Source organism: Phyllobates terribilis, unplaced genomic scaffold (genome assembly GCF_046119375.1).
Source record: "Phyllobates terribilis strain yellow unplaced genomic scaffold, ASM4611937v1 Scaffold_298__1_contigs__length_2340664, whole genome shotgun sequence".
In the NCBI taxonomy this organism is placed as follows: Eukaryota; Metazoa; Chordata; class Amphibia; order Anura; family Dendrobatidae; genus Phyllobates; species Phyllobates terribilis.
Genome location: NW_027363058.1, coordinates 1,784,588 through 1,802,030, shown reverse-complemented (window position 1 = coordinate 1,802,030; position 17,443 = coordinate 1,784,588). Strand labels below are relative to the sequence as shown.

The window sequence follows — 17,443 nt, the reverse complement described above, 5'->3', positions numbered from 1 at the left end:
GGCATTAGCAATACTGCAGGAGATATTGCCACGCACAGTGTAGGAAAGACAAAGTGCAACACAAAGAGATCAGGGGAAGGGAGCCCAGACACTAAGGACAGAGAGGATGGAGACCTCCTAGGCTGATCTGATCTCACCCTGTCCTTCCCTACCATCCCTATATTGGTTGCTCACCAATCGCCGAACAGGAACCTAAAACACTGTCTCTCTCTAGAGCTAGGGTCTGGCTAGGAAACGAAAAAGGGATGAGCGCTAGTCGCTCCCCATTAACACCAAAGACAGCAAGGGGAGACAGACACGGGGGAAGTAGCTTAGCTTGAGTCGACTTAAGAGAGATTGCACACATGTCCTCTTCCCACCAGAGAGGAAGAACTGCACTTGCTCCAAGCCTTCACAAAAGGTCATGTGAATATCACCGGCACCTCCCTACTGCAAAGTGAAAGTATTTATACACCCAGGCCAGGGTGTTAACTAGCAACAGGAAGGTAGCCGCTGGGTCTTAGAGTCAAAAAGATATAAGAAGGTGCCTGTAATGCCAAACAAAGATCTCCGGCAACCAACTGCAGGGCGGCTGTCTGTCACATCTGACACACCCGTGAAAGATATTCATTACACGTTACATGAGAACTAACTACCAGGGCTGTGGAGTTGGAAAGCCAAACCTCCAACTCCTCAATTTCCATGATACCAACTCCACGACTCCCTCATACACGGCTCATGTTTAAGTGATAACTACTGTAGCACAGATTCCTCTCAGCTAGAAGTCTAAACTCTTAGATCAGGAATAGGACAGACATTTATAGGACATTTCATAACTTTCCCAAATTCTTATGAAAAAATATTCCCTACAAACTGCATTGAACTACTATACTCAATTTATTATTTATTTTAGGAGTTGGAGTCGGTCCATGTTATACTGATTCCGACTCCACCAAAATGGACACGGACTCCCGACTCCACAGCCCTACTAACTACTTCATTATGAGGAAGACATCTTCATCTTCTACTACGGGTTTAGAAACCTATTTGGCCACAGTCAGTCACTGACTACATCACCACTGGCCGTCTATATGAATGTTTCCCGTCTTCCCCAGACAGTAATCTTCTATCACGTTAGATCTCATGTCTGATTCACACACAGAAGTTTGAGGCATTTAGAAATGCTTTTTTGTTCCACAAACACTGGGGATAGAAATTATTTGATACCAAAGTCTCCATGTACAGTGTTTTATGGGGCTTATTTCTGGTGTTAGGCTTTCCTATATTACAAGAAAAATACCAGGAAAAAGCAATGTTTCAAAAGAAAATTGGTGCCAACAATTCTTGTAAAAAGAAAAAAACATGCAAAAAGCAGAAGACACATTTTATTATTTCAAGTATAAAGGCTCCTGCACCACCTCGTTGATACTTGAACAGATCCACCTGTTATCATGAACATATACCAAAATTCAAGGGTACGTGGTGTTCTGCTCAAAATGCAAAAAGTAATAATCCAGCAAAAAAGAAAATGAAGGCGGCACTCATCAATGTCGTAAAAAAACATCATGTCCCTTATTTCATTTCTAGTTTAAAAGTGGCAAGCATGGAGAGCGGGGAGGAAAAAGACGGACAACAGCCGTTTCGCGTTTGTAACAGCGCTTCTGCGGGTCCAGGTAATAAGGTGACGTAAAGACACAGGTGTAAACACATAAAACTATTTGTCCCCTTTTTATTAGGATTAGAGAGTGCCTTCATTCTATAGAGACAAAAAAAGATCACAGAGGTTTATCAAACATGTAACTGACTGTCATGGTGCCGACTCAAAAGTCTTGAAATTTGCCGGGTTAGAAATAGTTAAATCCCCTGATAGAGGGGGGGGGGGGAATCACAAAAAAATACTTCTGCAAAGAGAAGCTTAGTCGATTCTGTGATCCAACGCTAATGGCCCTTTAGGATTAAACAATTGATCCTATTTTTCTTTGTTTTTATAACATTTTATATTTGTTTTTTTAACATGTTGCAGCCTGCAGTAACTCTCGCTCCACTATACCGCTGCACGACCAGCTCTACCCCCGCATACTGTATCCTCACCCTTCCCCTGTAGACTGTGAGCCCTCGCGGGCAGGGTCCTCGCTCCTCCTGTACCACTCGCCGACTTGTATTGTTCAAAATTTATTGTAATTGTTTGTGCTATGTACTGTACAGACCAAAAGTTTGGACACACCTTCTCATTTAAAGATTTTTCTATATTTTCATGACTATGAAAATTGTACATTCACACTGAAGGCATCAAAACTATGAATTAACACATGTGGAATTATATACTTAACAAAAAAGTGTGAAACAACTGAAAATATGTCTTATATTCTAGGTTCTTCATAGTAGCCACCTTTTGCTTTGATGACTGCTTCGCACACTCTTGGCATTCTCTTGATGAGCTTCAAGAGGTAGTCACCGGAAATGGTTTTCACTTCACAGGTGTGCCCTGTCAGGTTTAATAAGTGGGATTTCTTGCCTTATGAATGGGGTTGAGACCAGCAGTTGTGTTGTGCAGAAGTCTGGTGAATACACAGCTGCTAGTCCTACTGAATAGACTGTTAGAATTTGTATTATGGCAAGAAAAAAGCAGCTAAGTAAAGAAAAACGAGTGGCCATCATTACTTCAAGAAATGAAGGTCAGTCAGTCCGAAAAATTAGGCAAACTTTGAAAGTGTCCCCAAGTGCAGTTGCAAAAACCATCAAGCGCTACAAAGAAACTGGCTCACATGAGGACCACCCCAGGAAAGGAAGACCAAGAGTCACCTCTGCTCCTGAGGATAAGTTTATCCGAGTCACCAGCCTCAGAAATCGCAGGTTAACAGCAGCTCAGATTAGAGACCAGGTCAATGCCACACAGAGTTCTAGCAGCAGACACATCTCTACAAAAACTGTTAAGATGAGACTTTGTGCAGCAGGCCTTCTTGGTAAAATAGCGGCTAGGAAACCACTGCAAAGGATAGGCAACAAGCAGAAGAGACATGCTTGGGCTAAATAACACAAGGAATAGACATTAGACCAGTGGAAATCTGTGCTTTGGTCTGATGAGTTCAAATTTGAGATCTTTGGTTCCAACCACCGTGTCTTTCTGCGACGCAGAAAAGGTGAACGGATGGACTCTACATGCCTGGTTCCCACCGTGAAGCATGGAGGAGGAGGTGTGATGGTGTGAGGGTGCTTTGCTGGTGACACTGTTGGGGATTTATTCAAAATTGAAGGCATACTGAGCCAGCATGGCTACCACAGCATCTTGCAGCGGCATGCTATTCCATCCGGTTTGCGTTTAGTTGGACCATCATTTATTTTTTAACAGGACAATGACCCCAAACACACCTCCAGGCTGTGTAAGGGCTATTTGACCAAGAAGGAGAGTGATGGGGTGCTACGCCAGATGACCTGGCCTCCACAGTCACCAGACCTGAACCCAATCGAGATGGTTTGGGGTGAGCTGGACCGCAGAGTGAAGGCAAAAGGGCCAACAAGTGCTAAGCATCGCTGGGAACGCCTTCAAGATTGTTGGAAGACCATTTCCGGTGACTACCTCTTGTAGCTCATCAAGAGAATGCCTAGAATGTGCAAGGCTGTCATCAAAGCAAAAGGTGGCTACTTTGAAGAACCTAGAATATAAGACATATTTTCAGTTGTTTCACACTTTTTTGTTAAGTATATAATTCCACATGTGTTAATTCATAGTTTTGATGCCTTCAGTGTGAATGTACAATTTTCATAGTCATGAAAATACAGAAAAATCTTTAAATGAGAAGGTGTGTCTGTACTGTATATCCCCTTCAAATGGATTGAATGGCGCTATAATAATAAATAATAACAACAATGTTGTTGATGTATTATGTGTTTACACCTGTTTAAAAGGAAGTGTCTCTACGTCACCTGATTACCAGGACCCGCAGAAGCGCTGCTACAAGCGCGAAACGGCGGTTGTCCGTCTATTTCCTCCCCGCTCTCCATGCTTGCCACTTTTAAACTAGAAATGAAATAAAGGACATGACGTTTCTTCGAGACTGGTAAATGCCGTCTTAATTTTTCTTTTTTGCTGGATTATTACTTTTTATTATTAACAAGTTAAACAGTTGATTTAAAAAAAATTAACTCTTTTAGGCACCATAACAGATGTACACCGCAGGGGTGAACAGGTGCAGCCGCAACAAAAACCCTGACAGCTGAACCACTTGCTGCTGTCCAAAGCAAACATGGCATCTAAGAAGGTTTGACTCAACGGACCTCCTCCCCCAAGTACTCGATAGTATGGGACTGCCTAGATACTACGGTACTTAAATGCCTAATAATGGTGCCTGGCAGTGAAGTATCTAGAGTCTGATGGGCCCCATCATTCAGAATATATATATATATATATATATATATATATATATTGTAAGGCGGCGGTGTTCACACCGTGCAGTAACTGAGGCAGTGACCCAAGCAAGTCCAACATAAACAGCTTTTATTTCAGCAACTCACGGGTTAACAGAAAGTCCTCCGGTTCGCAGCCGGGTTAACAGAAAGTCCATACACAATGGTTGCCGTGGGCAAAGGCTGTGCCGGCCGCTCAGAGCCTGACAGGTGCAGAGGGTTCCCAGGCATGGGTTCAGCCACCCTCAATCCTGCTGAGGTTTCCTGCTGTGCTCCTAGCAGGTTCCAACATAGAACAACAATAATCCTTAGAGCATGGGTTTTAAAGGATCTGTGGCAAGAGCCACTGGAAAACCCGGGTTGGACGGAGGAGGCCGCCCCACTGCCTCCTGTGACCTCCTCCCAGAAATGAAGGCCCTGTCAGGTTTTTACTAATCTGCCTTAGCCAGATAGCCTGACTAGGTCAATGCTCACCTTCATTCCTGCATTGTAGCCACAGGTGTGTCTGTGACTGCAATGCACTCCAATGGTTTTAATAGGTCTCTGTACACATTCTGGGGGAGATATACCGTCCCTCGTACACGAGCCGGGTCACTGCCTCACAATATATATTGTATAAGGATAGGTAAGAAACAATAAGTATATGTAAAAAAAAAACGAAAATAACAAAAAAGAAGATAAGTATAGGTAGGGAAGGATAAGTATTGATAAAAAAGCATAACTATAGATAAATATAGGTAAGAAACAATAAGTATATTTAAAAAAAAAAAAAAAGTATAGGTAAAAAAAGATAAGAATACATAATAAAGGCTAAATATATTTCAATTCAATAAAAATAAGAAAAAAGGGTAAGTGTAATTAAGGATAAGTATAGCTAGGTTAGTATAACTGTAGGTACGAGAGGATAAGTATGGGAAAAAAGAAGAAATATAGGTAAGTACACTGCTCAAAAAAATAAAGGGAACACTTAAACAACAGAATATAACTCCAAGTAAATCAAACTTCTGTGAAATCAAACTGTTCACTTAGGAAGCAACACTGATTGACAATCAATTTCACATGCTGTTGTACAAATGAAATAGACAATAGATGGAAATTATTGGCAATTATCAAGTCGCCCTCAATAAAGGAGTGGTTGTGCAGGTGGGGACCACAGAACACATCTCAGTACCAATGCTTTCTGGCTGATGTTTGGGTCACTTTTGAATGTTGGTTGTGCTTTCACACTCGTGATAGCATGAGACGGACTCTACAACCCACAGAAGTTGCTCAGGTAATGCAACTCATCCAGGATGGCACATCAATGGGAGCTGTGGCAAGAAGGTTTGCTGTGTCTGTCAGCGTAGTGTCCAGAGGCTGGAGGCGCTACCAGAAGACAGGCCAGTACACCAGGAGACGTGGAGAGGGCCGTAGGAGGGCAACAACCCAGCAGCAGGACTGCCTCCAGCAGGCCACAAATGTGCATGTGTCTGCACAAACGGTTAGAAACCGAATCCATGAGGGTGGTATGAGGGCCCGACGTCCACGGATGGGGGGTTGTGATCACAGCCCAACACCGTGCAGGACACTTAGCATTTGCCACAGAACACCAGGATTGGCAAAGTCGCCATTGGCGCCCTGGGCTCTTCACAAATGAAAGCAGGTTCACACTGAGCACATGTGACAGACGTGACAGAGTCTGGAGACGCCGTGGAGAGCGATCTGCTGCTTGCAACATCCTTCAGCATGACCGGTTTGGCAGTGGGTCTGTAATGGTGTGGGGTGGCATTTCTTTGGAGGGCCGCACAGCCCTCCACGTGCTCGCCAGAGGTAGCCTGACTGCCATTAGGTACCGAGATGAGATCCTCAGACCCCTTGTGAGACCATATGCTGGAGCGGTTGGCCCTGGGTTTCTCCTAATGCAGGACAATGCCAGACCTCATGTGGCTGGAGTGTGTCAGCAGTTCCTGCAAGATGAAGGCATTGAAGCTATGGACTGGCCGCCCGTTCCCCAGACCTGAATCCGATTGAGCACATCTGGGACATCATGTCTCGCTCCATCCACCAACATCACGTTGCACCACAGACTGTCCAGGAGTTGGCGGATGCTTTAGTCCAGGTCTGGGAGGAGATCCCACAGGAGACCATCCGCAACCTCATCAGGAGCATGCCCAGGCATTGTAGGGAGGTAATACAGGCACATGGAGGCCACACACAATACTGAGCCTCATTGTGACTTGTTTTAAGGACATTACATCAAAGTTGGATCAGCCTGTAGTGCGTTTTTCCACTTTAATTTTGGGGGTGACTCCAAATCCAGGCCTCCATTGGTTAATAAATTTGATTTCTATTGATGATTTTTGTGTGATTTTGTTGTCAACTTTGTACAGAACAAAGTATTCAATGAGAATATTTCATTCATTCAGATCTAGGATGTGTTATTTCAGGGTTCCCTTTATTTTTTTGAGTAGTGTGTATATATTATGTTCGATCTAAATATCTTGATTATTGTATAAAAAAATGATTGAATGTCTGATGTTCACATTATACTACAATAAATTTTTCACTTAAATATAAACAATATATGTGGGAGTCGGCGTAAGGGAAATTGAGGAGTCGGAGTCGCAGGTTTGGCTTACCGACTCCACAGCCCTGACTACAACCCCCCAACCGACAGTCTCCTCCCCCGTTCCTGTAGAACGTAAGCCCGCAGGGGCAGGGTCCTCCTCCCCCTGTACCCGTCTATCATTGTTAGTTTACTGTAAGCGATATCTGTATTTGGTATGTAACCCCTTCTTATGTACAGCACCATGGAATCAATGGCGCTATATAAATAATAATAATACAAATGGGGGCACATAGGCGACATTACTAATATACTAATATATGGGAGCACATAGGCGACATTACTAATTTATGGGGGCACATAGGCGACATTACTAATATATGGGGGCACACAGGGGGCATTACTGATATATGGGGGCACATAGGCGACATTACTAATATATGGGGGCACACAGGGGACATTACTGATATACTGGGGCACACAGGGGGCATTACTAATATATGGGAGCACATAGGCGACATTACTAATATATGGGGGCACATAGGCGACATTACTAATACATGGGGGCACACGGGGGCATTACTAATACATGGGGGCACAGAGGGGGCATTACTGATATATGGGGGCACACAGGGGGCATTACTGATACATGGGGCACACAGGGGATATTACTTATACATGGGGCACACAGGGGGCATTACTGATACATGGGGGCACACAGGGGGCATTACTAATACATGGGGGCACATAGGCGACATTACTAATACATGGGGGCACACGGGGCATTACTAATACATGGGGCACACAGGGGGCATTACTGATATATGGGGGCATTACTAATACATGGGGGCACACAGGGGACATTACTGATATATGGGGGTACACAGGGGGCATTACTAATACATGGGGGCATTACTAATACATGGGGGCACATAGGCGACATTACTAATACATGGGGGCACATAGGCGACATTACTAATACATGGGGGCACACGGGGCATTACTAATACATGGGGCACACAGGGGACATTACTGATATATGGGGGCACACAGGGGACATTACTGATATATGGGGGCACACAGGGGGCATTACTGATATATGGGGGCACACAGGGTACATTACTGATATATGGGGGCACACAGGGGGCATTACTGATATATGGGGGCACACAGGGTACATTACTGATATATGGGGGCACACAGGGGACATTACTGATATATGGGGGCATACAGGGAACATTACTGATATATTGGGGCACACAGGGGGCATTACTGATATATGGGGGCACACAGGGGGCATTACTGATATATGGGGGCACACAGGGGGCATTACTGATATATGGGGGCACACAGGGGACATTACTGATATATGGGGGCATACAGGGAACATTACTGATATATGGGGGCACACAGGGGGCATTACTGATATATGGGGGCACACAGGGGATATTACTGATATATGGGGCACACAGGGGACATTACTGATATATGGGGGCACACAGGGGACATTACTGATATATGGGGGCACACAGGGGACATTACTGATATATGGGGCACACAGGGGACATTACTAATATATGGGGGCACACAGGGGATATTACTGATATATGGGGGCACACAGGGGACATTACTGATATATGGGGGCACACAGGGGACATTACTGATATATGGGGGCACACGGGATATTACTGATATATGGGGGTACACAGGGGACATTACTGATATATGGGGCACACAGGGGACATTACTGATATATGGGGGCACACAGGGGACATTACTGATATATGGGGCACACAGGGGATATTACTGATATATGGGGCACACAGGGGACATTACTGATATATGGGGGCACACAGGGGATATTACTGATATATGGGGGTACACAGGGGACATTACTGATATATGGGGCACACAGGGGACATTACTGATATATGGGGCACACAGGGGATATTACTGATATATGGGGGTACACAGGGGATATTACTGATATATGGGGGTACACAGGGGACATTACTGATATATGGGGCACACAGGGGACATTACTGATATATGGGGGTACACAGGGGATATTACTGATATATGGGGGTACACAGGGGATATTACTGATATATGGGGGTACACAGGGGATATTACTGATATATGGGGGTACACAGGGAACATTACTGATATATGGGGCACACAGGGGACATTACTGATATATGGGGGCACACAGGGGATATTACTGATATATGGGGGCACACAGGGGATATTACTGATATATGGGGGTACACAGGGGATATTACTGATATATGGGGGTACACAGGGGACATTACTGATATATGGGGCACACAGGGGACATTACTGATATATGGGGGCACACAGGGGACATTACTGATATATGGGGGCACACAGGGGATATTACTGATATATGGGGGCACACAGGGGACATTACTGATATATGGGGGCACACAGGGGACATTACTGATATATGGGGGCACACAGGGGACATTACTGATATATGGGGGTACACAGGGGACATTACTGATATATGGGGGCACACAGGGGACATTACTGATATATGGGGGCACACAGGGGACATTACTGATATATGGGGGCACACAGGGGACATTACTGATATATGGGGGCACACAGGGGACATTACTGATATATGGGGCACACAGGGGATATTACTGATATATGGGGCACACAGGGGACATTACTGATATATGGGGGCACACAGGGGATATTACTGATATATGGGGGTACACAGGGGACATTACTGATATATGGGGCACACAGGGGACATTACTGATATATGGGGGCACACAGGGGATATTACTGATATATGGGGGTACACAGGGGATATTACTGATATATGGGGGTACACAGGGGACATTACTGATATATGGGGCACACAGGGGACATTACTGATATATGGGGGCACACAGGGGATATTACTGATATATGGGGGTACACAGGGGATATTACTGATATATGGGGGTACACAGGGGATATTACTGATATATGGGGGTACACAGGGGACATTACTGATATATGGGGCACACAGGGGACATTACTGATATATGGGGGCACACAGGGGATATTACTGATATATGGGGGCACACAGGGGATATTACTGATATATGGGGGTACACAGGGGATATTACTGATATATGGGGGTACACAGGGGATATTACTGATATATGGGGGCACACAGGGGGCATTACTGATATATGGGGGCACACAGGGGATATTACTGATATATGGGGGTACACAGGGGGCATTACTGATATATGGGGGTACACAGGGGACATTACTGATATATGGGGCACACAGGGGACATTACTGATATATGGGGGCACACAGGGGATATTACTGATATATGGGGGCACACAGGGGACATTACTGATATATGGGGGCACACAGGGGATATTACTGATATATGGGGGCACACAGGGGATATTACTGATATACGGGGGCACACAGGGGGCAGTAATACTATTTCGGGCACATAGGAGGAGTTCTGAGGGGAATATTATCTTGTGGGGTCACAGGGGAGAAGGGAGAGTTATTACAGCGGCCGGTACAGAGGGGAGGCCATTACTGTCTGGAGGAGAAAAGGAAACCGCAATCACTGCAGAGACACAAATAGGAATCGCAGGTGTGAATAAGGACTATAGTGAGTGTGATAATTGTGTACAGCGCTGCAGAGTATGGCGGCGATATAGAAGGAAGAAATAATCCGCATAGAGAATAACGCGGAGTCTGCACAGAGCCGCACCTGCAGAGCCGCACACCGGAACAGGAGGAGCCACGTGGGGAAAGGCAGCGTGAAGCTTGGAAGCTGCTGATTGGATGACGTCACCAAAAAGGGCGGGGCCTCTTCCAGTCCAGTGCGGTAGAAGCTGAATCCTAGGACCTCTGTTGACGTCACACCCATGTGACCATGCAGAGAGATGATGTCACTGGAAGGGGCGGCGCCTTCACACACCGCTGAGCCGATGGCAGGAAGCAGCGCTCAGTGCTGCTGTGCTGAGGTGTCTACATCGGAGCTGTTCTGTGCTCCTCATTGTCTCCTGCGCTGTACACAGCCCCGCACTGCCACCACTAGATGGCGCTGCTCCCGGCTCCTCATTGTCTCCTGCGCTGTACACAGTCCCGCACTGCCACCACTAGATGGCGCTGCTCCCGGCTCCTCATTGTCTCCTGCGCTGTACACAGTTCCGCACTGCCACCACTAGATGGCGCTGCTCCCGGCTCCTCATTGTCTCCTGCGCTGTACACAGTCCCGCACTGCCACCTCTAGATGGCGCTGCTCCCGGCTCCTCATTGTCTCCTGCGCTGTACACAGTTCCGCACTGCCACCACTAGATGGCGCTGCTCCCGGCTCCTCATTGTCTCCTGCGCTGTACACAGTCCCGCACTGCCACCTCTAGATGGCGCTGCTCCCGGCTCCTCATTGTCTCCTGCGCTGTACACAGTCCCGCACTGCCACCACTAGATGGCGCTGCTCCCGGCTCCTCATTGTCTCCTGCGCTGTACACAGTTCCGCACTGCCACCACTAGATGGCGCTGCTCCCGGCTCCTCATTGTCTCCTGCGCTGTACACAGTCCCGCACTGCCACCACTAGATGGCGCTGCTCCCGGCTCCTCATTGTCTCCTGCGCTGTACACAGTCCCGCACTGCCACCACTAGATGGCGCTGCTCCCGGCTCCTCATTGTCTCCTGCGCTGTACACAGTTCCGCACTGCCACCACTAGATGGCGCTGCTCCCGGCTCCTCATTGTCTCCTGCGATGTACACAGTTCCGCACTGCCACCACTAGATGGCGCTGCTCCCGGCTCCTCATTGTCTCCTGCGCTGTACACAGTTCCGCACTGCCACCACTAGATGGCGCTGCTCCCGGCTCCTCATTGTCTCCTGTGCTGTACACAGTTCCGCACTGCCACCACTAGATGGCGCTGCTCCCGCCTCCTCATTGTCTCCTGCGCTGTACACAGTTCCGCACTGCCACCACTAGATGGCGCTGCTCCCGGCTCCTCATTGTCTCCTGCGCTGTACACAGTTCCGCACTGCCACCTCTAGATGGCGCTGCTCCCGGCTCCTCATTGTCTCCTGCGCTGTACACAGTTCCGCACTGCCACCACTAGATGGCGCTGCTCCCGGCTCCTCATTGTCTCCTGCGCTGTACACAGTCCCGCACTGCCACCACTAGATGGCGCTGCTCCCGGCTCCTCATTGTCTCCTGCGCTGTACACAGTCCCGCACTGCCACCACTAGATGGCGCTGCTCCCGGCTCCTCATTGTCTCCTGCGCTGTACACAGTTCCGCACTGCCACCACTAGATGGCGTTGCTCCCGGCTCCTCATTGTCTCCTGCGCTGTACACAGTCCCGCACTGCCATCACTAGATGGCGCTGCTCCCGGCTCCTCATTGTCTCCTGCGCTGTACACAGTTCCGCACTGCCACCTCTAGATGGCGCTGCTCCCGCCTCCTCATACACTCTGCTGTGTAGTCGCCTCTTCAGCTTTTTCTGGACAGTCTGAGGCGTTTCCTGCAGCCGCATCACAGGTCAGACAGGGTTTATTACACTGTTGGGCTGTGTGCCCACTATGCGTTTAAGCAGCGGCAATTCCGCTTAAGAAGCGCTTGGTAGAAGGTCTGCCATGTTCCCCAATGATAATCCCCATGTGCTGTGTACATGCTGCGGAAATTTCCGCTGCGGATTATCATTGTGGAAAATTCCACAGCATTACTAGTTATTTTGCGGAATTGCTGCGTTTTCGCTGCCATTGACTTGCATTGAATCGCATATTATCCGCATCACTGCATCTGTACATGCGGATATAGAGAGATTCAATGTGCGGATGGTACCCGGGTCTGGAGGACAGGAGACTCTCATCTGGACCCGGGTACTGTAGTACCTGTAAAAAAAAGAATAACATAAAAAATATACATTATACTCCCCACCTGATGGCCCGCGGTCTGCTCTCCGGTGTGTCCTGGCTCCCCGGTGGCTCGCGGTGGTGTAAAAGAACCTGCCATGACGTCATTCAGTCATGTGATGGGTCGCGTGACTGTCACATGACTAGATGACCTCCACGGAAGGTCCTTCCAGACCACTGCCGGAAGCCAAGGAGACCGCAGCACCGCTCACAGGAGACCGGGGGACGCCGGAAAAGTGAGCATAAGGGTTTTTTTTATTTTAATTCTTTTTTAACTACAGGTTCTATGGTCCCCAGAGAGTCTCCTCTTCTCCAGACCCGGGTACCATCCGCACATTGAATTGCATGATATCCGCATGCGTCCCAATGCAAGTCAATGGCTGTGAAAACGCTGCGATTCCGCAAAATAATTGGTAGTGCTGCGTTTTTTTTCCCCAATGATAATCCGCAGTGGAAATTTCCGCAGCATGTGCACAGCACCGGCGGATCATCATTGGGGAACATAGCAGACCTTCTACCAAGCGTTTTTTAAAAGTTTTCGCAGTGGAAACACTTAAAAAACACATAGTGGGCACACATTCCTTTTTTCCTGATTAATCATATTATTATTGTGGCTTTTTGTAATATATAAAAGAGTGGGGGGAGCTCCGGGGAGAGGCGTAAAAGAGCGCCCCCGACAGTCACCATAATGTACAGCACCGACATTGTGCAGAGTGGGCGGAGCTCTGGGGAGAGGCGTAAAAGAGCTCCCCCGACAGTCACCATAATGTACAGCACCGACATTGTGCCGAGTGGGCGGAGCTCCGGGGAGAGGCGTAAAAGAGCACCCGCGACAGTCACCATAATGTACAGCACGGACATTGTGCCGAGTGGGCGGAGCTCTGTGGAGAGCGTAAAAGAAGAGCGCCGCCGACAGTCATTATAATGTACAGCACCGAAATTGTGCAGAGTGGGCGGAGCTCCAAGAAAAGGCAAAAAAGAGCGCCCCCGACAGTCACCATAATGTACAGCACCGACATTGTGCAGAGTGGGGGGAGCTCTGGGGAGAGGCGTAAAAGAGCGCCCCCGACAGTCACCATAATGTACAGCACAGACATTGTGCAGAGTGGACGGAGCTCCGGGGAGAGGCGTAAAAGAGCGCCCTCGACAGTCACCATAATTTACATCACCAACATTGTGCAGAGTGGGCGGAGCTCCAGGAAAAGGCGTAAAAGAAGAGCACCCCCGACAGTCACCATAATGTACAGCACCGACATTGTGCAGAGTGGAGGGAGCTCAGGGGAGAGGCGTAAAAGAGCACCCCCGACAGTCACTGTAATGTACAGCACCGACATTGTGCAGAGTGGACGGAGCTCCAGGGAGAGGCGTAAAAGAGCACCCCCGACAGTCACCATAATGTACATCACCAACATTGTGCAGAGTGGGCGGAGCTCCAGGAAAAGGCATAAAAGAAGAGCGCCCCCGACAGTCACCATAATGTACAGCACCGACATTGTGCAGAGTGGGCAGACCTCCAGGAAAAGGCGTAAAAGAGCGCCCCCGACAGTCACCATAACGTACAGCATCAACATTGTGCAGAGTGGATGGAGCTCTGGGGAGAGGTGTAAAAGAAGAGCGCCCCCGACAGTCATCATAATGTACAGCACCGACATTGAGCAGAGTGGGCGGAGCTCCGGGGAGAGGCGTAGAAGAGCGCCCCCGACAGTCACCATAATGTACAGCATCAACATTGTGCAGAGTGGGCGGAGCTCCAGGGAGAGGCGTGAAAGAGCGACCTTGACAGTTACCATAATGTACAGCACAGACATTGTGCAGAGTGGGCGGAACCCTGGGGAGAGGCGTAAAAGAAGAGCGCCCCCGACAGTCACTGTAATGTACAGCACAGACATTGTGCAGAGTGGACGGAGCTCCAAGAAAGGGCGTAAAAGAGCACCCCCGACAGTCACCAAATGTACAGCACCGACATTGTGCAGAGTGGACTTAGCTCTGGGGAGAGGCGTAAAAGAAGAGCGCCCCCGACAGTCACCATAACGTACAGCGCTGACATTGTGCAGAGTGGACGGAGCTCTGGGGAGAGGCGTAAAAGAAGAGCGCCCCCAAACAGTCACCAAAATGTACAGCATTGACATTGTGCAGAGTGGGCTGAGCTCCGGAGAGAGGCGTAAAAGAGTGCCCCCGACTGTCACCATCATGTACAGCACAGACATTGTGCAGAGTGGGCAGAGCTCCGTTGAGAGGCGTAAAAGAGTGCCCCCAACAGTCACCATAACGTACAGTACTGACATTGTGCAGAGTGGACGGAGCTCTGGGGAGAGGCGTAAAAGAGCGCCCCCGACAGTCACCATAATGTACAGCACGGACATTGTGTAGAGTGGACGGAGCTCCGGGGAGAGGCGTAAAAGAGTGCCCCCGACAGTCACCATAATGTACAGCACAGACATTGTGTAGAGTGGACGGAGCTCCAGGAAAAGGTGTAAAAGAGCGCCCACGACAGTCATCATAATGTACAGCACGGACACTGTGCAGAGTGGACGGAGCTCTGGGGAGAGGCGTAAAAGAAGAGCGCCCCCGACATTCACCATGATGTACATCACCGACATTGTGCAGGGCGGACGGAGCTCCGGGGTGAGGCGCAAAAGAGCGCCCCCGACAGTCACCATAACGTACAGCACGGACATTGTGCAGAGTGGACGGAGCTCCGGGGAGAGGCGTAAAAGAGCGCCCCCGACAGTCACCATAACGTACAGCATGGACATTGTGCAGAGTGGACAGAGCTCCGGGGAAAAGCGTAAAAGAGCGCCCCCGACAGTCACCATAATGTACAGCACAGACATTGTGCAGAGTGGACGGAGCTCCGGGGAGAGGCGTAAAAGAGCGCCCCCGACAGTCACCTAATGTACAGCACCGACATTGTGCAGAGTTGACTTAGCTCTGGGGAGAGGCGTAAAAGAAGAGCGCCCCCGACAGTCACCATAATGTACAGCACAGACATTGTGCAGAGTGGAATGAGCTTCGGGGAGAGGCGTAAAAGAGCGCCCCCGACAGTCACCATAACGTACAGCACTGACAATGTGCAGAGTGGACGGAGCTCCGGGGAGAGGCATAAAAGAGCGCCCCCGACAGTCTCCATAATGTACAGCACCGACATTGTGCAGAGTGGACGGAGCTCTGGGGAGAGGCGTAAAAGAAGAGCGCCCCCGACAGTCACCATAACGTACAGCACCGACATTGTGCCGAGTGGACGGAGCTCTGGGGAGAGTCGTAAAATAGCGCCCCCGACAGTCACCATAATGTACATCGCCGACATGGTGCAGAGTGGACGGAGCTCCGGGAAGAGGCGTAAAAGAGCGCCCCCGACAGTCAACATAATGTACAGCACAGACATTGTGCAGAGTGGACGGAGCTCCGGGGAGAGGCGTAAAAGAGCGCCCCCGACAGTCACCTAATGTACAGCACCGACATTGTGCAGAGTGGACGGAGCTCCGGGGAGAGGCGTAAAAGAGTGCCCCCGACAGTCACCTAATGTACAGCACCGACATTGTGCAGAGTGGACTTAGCTCTGGGGAGAGGCGTAAAAGAAGAGCGCCCCCGACAGTCACCATAATGTACAGCACAGACATTGTGCAGAGTGGACTGAGCTCCGGGGAGAGACGTAAAAGAGCGCCCCCGACAGTCACCATAACGTACAGCACTGACAATGTGCAGAGTGGACGGAGCTCCGGGGAGAGGCGTAAAAGAGCGCCCCCGACAGTCTCCATAATGTACAGCACCGACATTGTGCAGAGTGGACGGAGCTCTGGGGAGAGGCGTAAAAGAAGAGCGCCTCCGACATTCACCATAATGTACAGCACCGACATTGTGCAGAGTGGACGGAGCTCTGGGGAGAGGTGTAAAAGAAGAGCGCCCCCGACAGTCACCATAATGTACAGCACAGACATTGTGCAGAGTGGGCGGAGCTACGGGGAGAGGCGTAAAAGAGTGCCCCCGACAGTCACCATAACGTACAGCACCGACATTGTGCCGAGTGGACGGAGCTCCGGGGAGAGGCGTAAAAGAGCGCCCCCGACAGTCAACATAATGTACAGCACAGACATTGTGCAGAGTGGACGGAGCTCCGGGGAGAGGCGTAAAAGAGCGCCCCCGACAGTCACCATAACGTACAGCACAGACATTGTACAGAGTGGATAGAGCTCCGGGGAGAGGCGTAAAAGAGCGCCCCCGACAGTCACCATAATGTACAGCACCGACATTGTACAGAGTGGACGGAGCTCCGGGGAGAGACGTAAAAGAAGAGCGCCCCTGACAGTCACCATAATGTACAGCACCGACATTGTGCAGAGTGGACGGAGCTCCGGGGAAAGGCGTAAAAGAGCACCCCCGACAGTCATTATAATGTACAGCACCGACATTGTCCAGAGTGGACAGAGCTCCGGGGAGAGGCGTAAAAGAGCGCCCCCGACAGTCACCATAACGTACAGCACGGACATTGTGCAGAGTGGACGGAGCTCTGGGGAGAGGTGTACTACATGAGGATATCCCCAGCATATGTTCCAGGGATCATGGAGACCATTAGCTAAAACAGGGTAGAAC

The 17,443-nt window shown here is 49.3% G+C and overlaps 1 pseudogene; it reads right to left on the bottom strand.

Moving 5' to 3' along the window:
* Positions 1-17,443, bottom strand: part of LOC141220462 (uncharacterized) — a 77,534-nt pseudogene that overhangs the window by 53,647 nt on the left and 6,444 nt on the right.